We start from the raw sequence: 11708 nt of genomic DNA, 5'->3' as shown, positions 1-11708 counted from the left end.
CGCATATATATATATATACATATGCCACGCCCCACATGCACACACACATTCGATATACAGAAAGAAAGAGTTTTCATTCACTGTTCGCCCTACTTCACGTGCTCGGGTGGAACAGTGGGTTACGGAAGGTAAGGGTGAGAGATCGAGTAAGACATGTTCTGGTGGTAGGTGTAGCAAGGGGGTGGGGGTGGAACAGGGGTATATATACGGGTGGAGCATCAGAAATACCAAGCTGATACCGATCTCTGTGACTTCATAAACACATTATCTAATTTTAGTAACACCTGCTCTACTTTTTAAGTGATATGTTGTGCTGGTGGTGGTGTCAGGATGGTAGAGGTGACGGCGTTTGTAGTGGTGATGGTGTAGTAGCCGTTTAGTGATGGCGGTGGTGGTGGTGGTGGTGGTAGTTTGTGATGGTGTTGGATTGATAGTTGTGGTTGTGGTAATATTGTTAACGGTGATGGTGTGCATTAATGGTGGTCATGCCGTGAAGTGGTTGTGATAACAATGTTAGTGTTGCAGATGGCGTCGGTGGTTGTGGTGGTAGCGATGAAACAATGATAATGGTTGTCGTTGTTTGTTGTTGCTGTGGTGGTGGTGGTGGTGGTGGTTGAGGTGGTGGTGTGTGTGGTGGTGGTGGTGGGGTGTGGTGATGATGGTGATGGTGATGGTGATGGTGGTGGTGGTGGTGGTGGTGGTTGGTGTGGGTGTGATGGTGTGGTGATGGTGGTGGTGGTGGTGGTGGGGTGGTGGTGATGGGATGGTGATGGTGGTGGTTGGTGTGGTGGTGGTGGTGTGGGATGGTGTGGTGGTGGTGGTGGTGGTGTGGTGATGGTGGTGGTGGTGGGGTGGTGGTGGTGGTGGTGGTGGTGGTGATGATGGTGATGGTGATGGTGGTGGTGGTGGTGTGGGGTGTGTGGTGATGTGTGGTGGTGGTGGTGGTGGTGGTGGTGGTGGTGGTGGTGGCGGTGTGGTAGTAGGATTGATGTTTCACATGTTAGCACTGTTCGGTTCCTGTTGTAATGCTGTTGTTTTTGTTGTTTGTGGTGGTGGTGGTGGTGGTGGCGGTGGTGGTGGTGGTGGTGGCGGTGGGTGTGGTGGTGGTGGTGGTGGCGGTGGTGGTAGTAGGATTGATGTTTCACATGTTAGCACTGGTTCGGTTCCTGTTGTAATGCTGTTGTTTTTGTTGTTTGTGGTGGTGGTGTGGTGGTGGTAGTGGTGGTGGTGGTTGTGGTGGTGGTGGTGGTGATGTGATATACTGCGTTAGTGGTGGTGGAGGCGTGTTGTGGTGATAGTGTGAGGGTGTAGAAACGTGACAGTAGCGATGGTAGAGATGATACTAGTAGTATTGGTTAATGTACGGTGGTTATTAAAGTAATACTCGCGATTTTTGTTTAGCCCTAGGTCAGCCCTAATTGTACACACTTAGATCAACGTCCTTCCATCCGTCACTCTCTGAATGGTAGTTATCATTTGAGGGGAATACGACTGCTATTTCTCGCTGGTTAAGGGGCCATATAATGTTCTTCATTGTAGTGTGACCTAATTTGTTGTTGTTGTAGGTACATGTCATTACGAAATGCTTGAAAACAAAACGGATTTAAGACCAATTGCCCCTCCAAGCCGTGCGATTGTGCGCGCGCATCTATGCAGCAAAGGGAAATAGTGCGCGCGCAGATGTACTTTACAACCAGTGCAGAAAGGGGGAAATGATTACTCTTTTACTCTTTTACTTGTTTCAGTCATTTGACTGCGGCCATGCTGGAGCACCGCCTTTTAGTCGAGCAACTCGACCCCGGGACTCATTCTTTTTTGTAAGCCCAGTACTTATTCTATCGGTCTCTTTTGCCGAACCGCTAAGTGACGGGGACATAAACACACCAGCATCGGTTGTCAAGCAATGCTAGGGGACAAACACACTCATACAAACACACACACGCATATATATATATATACATATATACGACGGGCTTCTTTCAGTTTCCGTCTACCAAATCCACTCACAAGGCATTGGTCGGCCCGAGGCTATAGTAGAAGAACACCCTGCCCAAGGTGCCACGCAGTGGGACTGAACCCGGAACCATGTGGTTGGTAACCAAGCTACTTACCACACAGCCACTCCTGCCTTCCTTAGTGTACCATGATTTCGAATATTATTAAATCTTTATACCGAAGATAGCTACTTGCATGGAAGGGAGGGGGGGCATTGCTTTGGACCAACTTAATACAATTAGAAAAAGAATAAGTACGCGGGTTTGTCTAGGTGGAAGATAACGTGCTAGAAAGGCAACCAAAGGTGTGTCTTAGTTGTGCTGACGAAATGCAGAAAACAAGCGAAGGAAGGATACGTTTTATAATAGAATGATAGACTGATGGGATGGTCATGGCTGGAACATTTAAATTAACCATGTGCAGGATCAGAGGTGTGGCCTAGTGGTTGAGAAGTTGCCTCTCGATCACAAAATCGCGGTTTCGATTCTTGGACCGGGCGATGTTATTGTCTTCTAAGCAATATCTTTCAGTTTATATTGCACCAGTCCATTCGTCTGTAAAAGAGACAGCCTGCGAGTACGAGTCTAAGGACTCGAGGCAGTAATGCCCAGGGACTGATGATGATGATGATGATGATGATGAAGTGTCTGGGCCAATCTTTGTCTCAACAACATTGATGAACTCTCTCCTTTGTGGTGCATAACAGTAATATGGGTGGGGAAGGGGGGGAGGTGGTGACGTTATGTGAGAAATTGGTGTAGAAAAAACATGAGCATCATGTGGTTGTTCTTGCTGTTTAACCTTGGTCAGCTGGGATCAATCAGATTTATGATAAAAAGTCAAACACCGAGTGGTAACAATGCAAACTCAGCAACACAATAAGTTGAGAACTTTTACTGTGATTCTAAATTCAAACTTACGACTTATGCATCTGTTTTTCGCTTTCAACGCAACCCACCCCCGTGTGTGTATGGGTGCACGATACATACACATACATACATACATACATACATACATACATACATACATACATACATACATACATACATACATACATATATATATATGTGTTTATATTATATATATATATTATATATATATATATATATACATATATACGACGGGCTTCTTTCAGTTTCCGTCTACCAAATCCACTCACAAGGCATTGGTCGGCCCGAGGCTATAGTAGAAGACACCTGCCCAAGGTGCCACGCAGTGGGACTGAACCCGGAACCATGTGGTTGGTAAACAAGCTACTTACCACACAGCCACTCCTGCGCCTTAGTGTACCATGATTTCGAAATGATATTAAATCTTTATACCCGAAGATAGCTACTTGCATGGAAGGGAGGGGGGGGCATTGCTTTGGACCAACTTAATACAATTAGAAAAAGAATAAGTACGCGGGTTTGTCTAGGTGGAAGATTAACGTGCTAGAAATGGCAACCAAAGGTGTTGTCTTAGTTGTGCTGACGAAAATGCAGAAAACAAGCGAAGGAAGGATACGTTTTATAATAGAATGATAGACTGATGGGATGGTCATGGCTGGAACATTTAATATAACCATGTGCAGGATCAGAGGTGTGGCCTAGTGGTTGAGAAGTTGCACTCTCGATCACAAAATCGCGGTTTCGATTCTTGGACCGGGCGATGTATTGTCTTCTTAAGCAATATCTTTCAGTTTATATTGCACCAGTCCATTCGTCTGTAAAAGAGACAGCCTGCGAGTACGAGTCTAAGGACTCGAGGCAGTAATGCCCAGGGACTGATGATGATGATGATGATGATGATGAAGTGTCTGGGCCAATCTGTGTCTCAACAACATTGATGAACTCTCTCCTTTGTGGTGCATAACAGTAATATGGGTGGGGAAGGGGGGGAGGTGGTGACGTTGTGGAGAATTGGTGTACGAAAAACAGTGAGCATCATGTTGTTGTTCTTGCTGTTTAACCCTTGGTCAGCTGGGATCAATCAGATTTATGATAAAAAGGTCAAACACCGAGTGGTAACAATGCTAAACTCAGCAACACAATAAGTTGAGAACTTTTACTGTGATTCTAAATTCAAACTTACGACTTATGCATCTGTTTTTCGCTTTCAACCGCACCCCCACCCCGTGTGTGTATGTGTGCACGTATACATACATACATACATACATACATACATACATACATACATACATACATACATACATACATACATACATACATATATATATATGTGTTTATATATATATATATATATTATATAATTATATATATACATATACATATGGATGCGCAATAGCCCGGTGGATATAGCAGTGGACTCGCGGTCGTAGGATCGCAGTTTCGATTCCCAGACGTTGTGGGTTGTTTATTGAGCGAAAACACCTAAAGCTCCATTGAGGCTCCGGCAGCGGGTGCGGAGAAGCCTGCTGTATTCTTTCAAACCACACTTTATATATATATATGTGTGTGTGTGTGTGGTGTGTGTGTGTGTGTGTGTGTGTGTGTGTATGATTTGTATGTATGTATGTATACACACACACACACACACACACACACACACTATACATATATATATATAATATATATATATATATAAGCAAGTGAAAGTACGCCGCTATTTACAATCAACAAAGACATATTACTAACAGAAAAAAGTTCACAGTTACTGATGAAAGTAATTTCATAGGTAATTTATTGACAGCAGTAACTTCATATATTTCACTTCAATCCGTACACTTCGTTAAATTTGCCTATAAATTTCTTATTTACTTTTGCAACGTTTTGTGTGTGTGTTTTTTTTGGAATTACTAATAAAAATAAGTTTATAATTTACTGACATAAGTAACTTCAAAAATTTTACTTAAATCCGTACACTTAGTTTAATTCCTTAATAACTTTTTATTTACTTTTGCAACGGTTTTGTGTTTTTCTGTTGTTAACGGCTTTTTCCTTGTTCCTTCGATACTGGCTCATTGGTTTATTGCCAAATTTCTTTATTTCCGTAAAAATTTCTTATTTATTTTCTGCCCGTCGTATTAAGAAATATAATTTCCGTTACTCAGTTATTTTTATTGTTCACCATCTTCTGCATCCGTGTTTTTCTGTATATGTATACCTAGATGGAAAATGTCAAATTTGTCAATTTGTCTACAATGTCAAGGTCAGCTAAAAGAATGTCTCTATCCAGGGAAAGAGAGACAGCTGCAGAAAGGGAAGCATACGAAGAAACAAGCAGACTGTGCACTACAAAAGCCAGACCATCTCAAACTGATGAACAGATGTATGTACGGCTGACAAGGAATAAGATATCCTCTGCAGAACGAAGAACAGTTGCAACAGCTCAGAGAAGCAACTTATATGAAGCAGCTTTCAATTATGATCCAGCAGTTCATTATGCAGATGACAGTAGAGTTTCCATTGGAGCAATGGCAACTGAGTGCATACCTTGCAAAGCAAGAAAGTGGCCTGGAAAGACAGCTACACTGTGCTGCAGTGGTGGAAAGGCTAAACAGAGCAATTGAAGAAACTTGTCATCAACTGACCAAGATTCCAAGTATTCCAATACAAAATTAGACAATGCAACGCTGCACTACAGATGACATCATTTGGAGACACAAGAGATTTGAATGAGCCAGGATTCATGCAAACTTTCAAGATCCAAGGTCAGATTTATCATCGGATTGGCTCTCTACTACCTCTGTCAAATGAATCACCAAAATCGTCCTTTCATTGTTTATAATATGTAACTGTTTTTTGGTTACGAAATAAGCTACATAAAACGTGTTTTTTTTAATACGTGTGTTTACTTATATATATATATATATATATATATATATATATATATATATATATATATATATGTGTGTGTGTGTGTGTGTGTGTGGTGTGTGTGTTGTGTGTTGTGTGTGTGTGTGGTGTTTGTGTGGTGTTTGTGTGTGTGTGTGTGTGTGTGTGTGTATGTGTGTGGTGGTGTGTGTGTATATGAATTGAAAACTTTCTTTTAACATTTCACTTAACGCCTATGTTCCATGCTGGCATGGGTTGGAGAGTTATTAATGTTGAAAGTTGGTATCTCAGCTACAAGCAGTTTTTACTGTTGTTATACGTTATTTGATTACGGCTATGAAGGTACACTGTCTTAAATCGTCCCAGGCATTCTCTTAAAACTTGGTGTACATAATCTGGCGATTCTTTTGGCCGAACCCTTAAGTTATCAACATTGGTTTCAAGTGTTTGGAAACTAAAATAACTGACTGCTACTCCGTCGGTTACGACGACGAGTGTTTCGATCAACGGAACAGCTTACTCGTGGAATTAACGCGCAACTGGTTGTGTACTCCACAGACGCGCCCACCTTTAACATAGGAGATTCAAGGAGATTCAGTGTGACACAGAATGTGACAAGACTGGCACCCACTCATATTACAGGTACAACTCATTTTTGTCAGTTGAGTGGATTACAGCAAATGAAATAAAGTTCAAGGACACAATGCGCCGCCGAGTATTGAACTCATGACCTTACGATCGTGGGCCGAATGCCCTAACTATTAAGCCACGCGCCTTCACTGCAACAAAGATAAGCACAAAGATGCCCACATACTTATATATATTTCTTTACTGCCCACAAGGGGCTAAACATAGAGGGGACAAACAAGGACAGACAAAGGGATTAAGTCGATTACATCGACCCCAGTGCGTAACTGGTACTTTATTACTTTATTTATCGACCCCGAAAGAATGAAAGGCAAAGTCGACCTCGGCGGAATTTGAACTCGGAACGTAACGGCAGACGAAATACGGCTACGCATTTCGCCCGGCGTGCTAACGTTTCTGCCAGCTCACCGCCTATATACATATATACATTTATATACCGCCCACATACATATATACATTTATATACAACGGCACTCCACGCAGTTTCCCTCTATTAAATTCTCTGACAAGGCATTGCGAGTGAATTTGGTAGACGGAAGAAGCTACAGGAGACGCTTGCCCCAAGGTGCTGTACAATTGGACCGAACCCGAAAACCCCTGGCTGCAAATCTTTTACTCCACACAGCTACACCTGGATCTTTACAATTATCTAACTTGCCCAGAAGAAGCTTTATATAGAACATGAATGATACACATATTTCTACAATTTGCTCTCTCCCTCTTCGGATTTCTACAGTCACATTTCGTCAGGCAACAAATCTCGTCTACTCACAAAAACAGGAAAAGTATCGAAGATGGCTCTAGAGCGTTTACACTCCATTTGTTATCCTAAGTCAAGTGCGTACTGCACATAGGTGGAGGCGCAATGGCCCAGTGGTTAGGGCAGCGGACTCGCGGTCATAGGATCGCGATTTCGATTCCCAGACTGGGCGTTGTGAGTGTTTATTGAGCGAAAACACCTAAAAGCTCCACGAGGCTCCGGCAGGGGATGGTGGTGATCCCTTCTGTACTCTTTCACCACAACTTTCTCTCACTCTTACTTCCTGTTTCTGTTGAAAGGGTCGGCCTTGTCACTCTCTGTGTCACGCTGAATATCCCCGAGAACTACGTTAAGGGTACACGTGTCTGTGGAGTGCTCAGCCACTTACACGTTAATTTCACGAGCAGGCTGTTCCGTTGATTCGGATGAACCGGAACCCTCGTCGTCGTAACCGACGGAGTGCTTCCACCACCGCACATAGATTTTTAGGAGAGTTTCAGGTAACGGAGATCAGTCAAAAGAAATAATAATTATCAGGAGGAATTACATTCAGACCTTCATATTTTAAGGAGAGTTAAATCTCTTCTTTTTTTTTTTTTGCTGATTTTTGGTAAGAAAATAAAAATAAGAAATAAGTGGAAATTTTACAGGGGAGTGTGTTAAATTATAAGGCACAAAAAGAAAATAAATTACTCTCCCCAGACACAACAGAATAAAGATGAAAGTTACAAACTTTGGATTAAAATTTGTAGTTTCAGATAAATGTGAAATTTGGAATTCAAAATTTAATCCCGAAGTTTTCAATTTCGAAATTGCAATAGAGGGAAGAAGAATGTTACTTGTCCTTGATTTTGTTATGAATTAGTTCCCTTAGCGGAAACCACCTCTATAAAATCTATGCGCAAAATATAGAAGTACGAGGTTAATCAATGAATTGAATCTAATCTTTCGTTTTGTATATTAAATTAAGCATTTAATAAAAACGGAAGAAATTTATCACCTGAAGAAATGTAAGGGAAACTCTGAGTAACAATGCTGAAGATTTAGGGGAATGGTTTATAAAATTACTTGGCAGTCACGGAGAACCGAGTTCGTGGGAAATGCGTAGCGTCCTTTTACAGCAAGATTCGACCCAAGCTTTCAAAATGGTAACTGTATGGAAGCCCAACGCTGAATTATAGTATTAATATAAAGGTGTAGCATTCTCACATGGTATGAAAGTGTGTGTGTGTGTATATATATGTGTGCGTGCGTGTGTGTGTATTTGTGTGTGCGTCTATGCATATTATATATATATATAGATATATATATGTATGTATGTATGTATGTATGTATGTATGTATATATATATATTATATATATATATATATATATATATATATATATAATCAGACAGAAACTAAACTACGGGCATTTTTCCTGGTTGTCTTCTAACATTTTTTTATCTAGTTTCCTCTCTTCCTCGTTTCTCCTGGACTTTCCTCTACTTTCCGACAAAGGACTTCTATCCGAAACGTAATATTTTAAACCATAACTTCTTTCCCTTCTTTGAACCGTCAACTTAAAAATATTAACGTGAACTTCCCGTAAACTTTTGTTTATAATTTTGCACTGCTTTGTTTTACACGCACGCACGCACACACACATACGTGTATACATGCTTAAATAAATATGTATATATAGAGTGGATATGGTGGACGGAAACTGAAAGAAGCCTGTCGTATATATATGTATATATATATATATATATATTATATATATATATATATATATATATATATATATATATATATATATATATATATTTATATATATATATATATATATGTGTGTGTGTTTGTGTGTCTGTGTTGGCAACCGATGTTGGTGTGTTTACGTCCCCGTAACTTGGCGGTTCGGCAAAAGAAACCGATAGAATAAGTACTAGGCTTATAAAGAATAAGTACTGGGGGTCGGTTTGTTCGACTAAAGACGATGCTCCAGCATGGCCGCAGTCAAATGACTGAAACAAATAAAAGAATAAAAGAAGGAAAATATATATGAATATGTATGTATGTATGTATGTTTGTATGTAGGTATGTATGTATGTATGTATGTATGTATGTATGTATGTATGTATGTGTGTGTGTGAGTGTGTGTGTATGTGTGTGTGTGCATGAGTGTGTATATAGTGTCCTAGGCACGTGCCGTGAGGAAATATTCGTTGCAGCCAGTTGGCATTAATAAAATAATTTGTCAACAAAAGCTCTTATCACTAGAAAAACTGTTTTTTTTTTCTCTTTCTCGTTTCCGAAACGTCAAATTCCTTTTCTCCCAACGGCATACGGCGACCTTACCCAGACTTACTACAACGATCTTATCTCGAAGAGACAACATGTAAACTTATTTTGATAACTACAAAAAAAAAAATGCGAGTGTACATACACATATATAAATACACACACACACACATACACACACACGCACACACACACACACACACATACACACACACACACATACACACACGCACACACACACACACACACACGTATATGTGAGTGGCATGGGTATATGTATGCAGACACATACTTACACATGTCTGTATGTATACATACACATGTATATATGCACCCCCCCACATATATATATATGTGTGTGTGTTTGTATGTATGTGTACAACTATATACATACACGCACGCATCTGTAACACTAAAAAACTACTCTAGGATAAAAACAACTCTACCGGTGCAAATAAATATAAACAATATTAAATATAGAACATGAAAAATACACATATTTCTACAATTTGCTCTCTCTCACGCACACACATACATATACATACATATTTACATATACATGCATATACTTATTTATATATATATGTAATCATTTTTACTATTTTATGAGCAGAGAAAAAAATACGCTATCACAAAACATTAGTTGAAACATCAGAGACAGATATACATCAAGTGTAAGACAGATGTACATACGTATATAACTGTGCAATGTCACTGACCAGAGAAAGCTATTATTACGTGTGAAAGACGCCATATTTCTTTCGTTATAGAGGTGAAGACCCGACAAGAAAGTTCAATAGGGTTAAGTGTATCAAACGTGTATCAAACACACACACACACACACACACACACACACACACACACACCACACACACCACACACACACGCATACACACACACATACACACACGCGCGCGTGATCTTGGGCGATAGCGAATATTCTCCTTTATGAACCATACACATAAATTTCGTGTGTAAAATTAGATCTTTTAAAAATAGAATTGTAAATGATTTACATGTTATGTGTGTGTGTGCTTGTGTGTTTGTGTGTGTATGCGTGCGTGTGTGTAGTTGAACCAATTCTGTTCCTTTTAGTTATATTAAACAACAAATAATAATTGTTATATCCCATTTAGATATACTAATGTTTTTTTCACGTTTAACACCCACCGGTTTGCACTCTTGCAGTTATTCATGGAAAACGAGTATTTTGCTTTTTAAGTATCGTTAAAAAAAATTTACAATTTGCAACGTTTGACTTTGCATACAAGTGTTCTTTACTACAGGTTACATTGTTCAGAGCGATTATTAATCAAATGAACCAGGTACTATATTGCGCAAAATATTAGCATTTAACAAAAAACAAACAATAAAAACGTGGAATAGATTTGATAGACCAACTCAATATAGAGGAACAAAGAATGATAAAGATGCGCTAAACTTCACTGAACCGCAAAAGAAAAGGGATTTTTTTCAAATGTCATTTTTATATGGCAAATTCCGGAAATTTATTTCGGTGTTGTAAGTGTAAATATTCCAAGACATGCTGATTTATGGCTGAAACCCAAATTGCAGGTAACCTTTCAACTTACCCTCAAACGAGGTGCCAAAACGCAGCTGCGTTGAATACCATGGTTGGCAGTCGCAAACAATTGTCACGAAAACCGAAATGCGCGTGCGTCTCGTGGAGGTAATGGGTATAAAAATCAACTTGGACAACGTTCCTGAAATTCGTAATTTGGACGCATCAGGAATGAGCAGATTGTCAGCAGTGCAGAGAGAACAAGCTATCGGCCGGTTGCAAGCAGGGCAGCGTGTCCTGGTTGCTGCGAAAGCTTGCAATGCCCAAGACAGAACAATTTATTGCCTGCAACAGAGATACAATAACACCAACTGCAGAGGGCGCCCCCCTCGGGTGACCACGCCCTGGTAGGACCGGTTCACCCACCTGCAACACCTTCGTAATCACTTCAGACCGGCCAGTGTAAAAGCTCGCGAAACCATTGGCACTGGAAAGCAACCCATCAGCGACGACACGGTACGGCGTCGACTGGCCACCAGCAACCGGCGTTGCCGTCGTTCTATTCGAGGGCCTGTCTTCACCGCCCACCACCGTCAAGCAAGACGACAGTGGACTGCGCAGCCCGACACTGGTGGCATCAACAATGGAGGTCGATAGTCTTCTCTGACGAGAGCCGGTACTGCGTTTCCACCTCGGATGTCTGAGTGAAGGTGTGGCATAGGAGGGGT

Source organism: Octopus sinensis, linkage group LG6 (genome assembly GCF_006345805.1).
Source record: "Octopus sinensis linkage group LG6, ASM634580v1, whole genome shotgun sequence".
Lineage (NCBI taxonomy): Eukaryota > Metazoa > Mollusca > Cephalopoda > Octopoda > Octopodidae > Octopus > Octopus sinensis.
This window is presented reverse-complemented; position numbering follows the sequence as displayed.